Source organism: Sorex fumeus, unplaced genomic scaffold (genome assembly GCF_029834395.1).
Source record: "Sorex fumeus unplaced genomic scaffold, SorFum_2.1 ptg000044l, whole genome shotgun sequence".
Taxonomy (NCBI): Eukaryota; Metazoa; Chordata; class Mammalia; order Eulipotyphla; family Soricidae; genus Sorex; species Sorex fumeus.
This window is the reverse complement of record NW_026606101.1, coordinates 12943458-12944179: the sequence shown is the minus strand read 5'-3', so window position 1 is coordinate 12944179 and position 722 is coordinate 12943458.

Here is a 722-nt window from a genome sequence, read left to right as displayed (position 1 = left end):
TTCTCCTCACCCCCTCCCCTCCCTCCCTTCCCTCCCCTCCCCTGCCTCTCCCTGTCCACCCCCTCTAGCCTCCTCCACCCAGGCATTGGTTGCCTTCCCCTCGGTGTACAGACCCGGCTCCTCTCATTAAACACCCTTGAGTTGCAACTTCCCGCCTGACCAGCTCTTTGCTGTCTGAGCCCGTCCCTCTGTGGCTGGCTCTGGCAGTTGGGCCAGGACCATATGCTCTGCCTGCATACAGACCCCTGTACCAGTTATGTGCTGCCTCACTCCCCGCCAGGCCCAGCGAGGCTGCTTTGGAAGCATTCCCAAGAGCAAGGCGGACATGCAGGAACTCACAGATGCGATGGTGGCCCCTGTGCCCTCAGCTGGTGGTGTCTCCCCCCACATTGTCACTGAGGGCCCCTGCCAGGTGTCATTTTACAGGTGCAGAGAGGAGAGCCAGGAGCTGCGGGTCACTACGGGCAGCAGCCGAGCCTCTGGACTCCGCATGGAGAGCTCAGCTGTTTCACCCAGGCACACCCCCACCTCGGCTCATTGCTGGGGTTACCAGCTGCAGCGTTGGCTGACCTGGGTCACCAGCAGATCAAAGTGATGGTGAGCCCTGGGATGTGACTAATGGCTCTTTCCTCTGGAAGTTCTTCCCATCCAGGGGGCAACCCAGGGCAGATGGCCCAGGGAGATGAGGGAAGGGACTTCCTCATCTTTCAGCCAGAGCATGT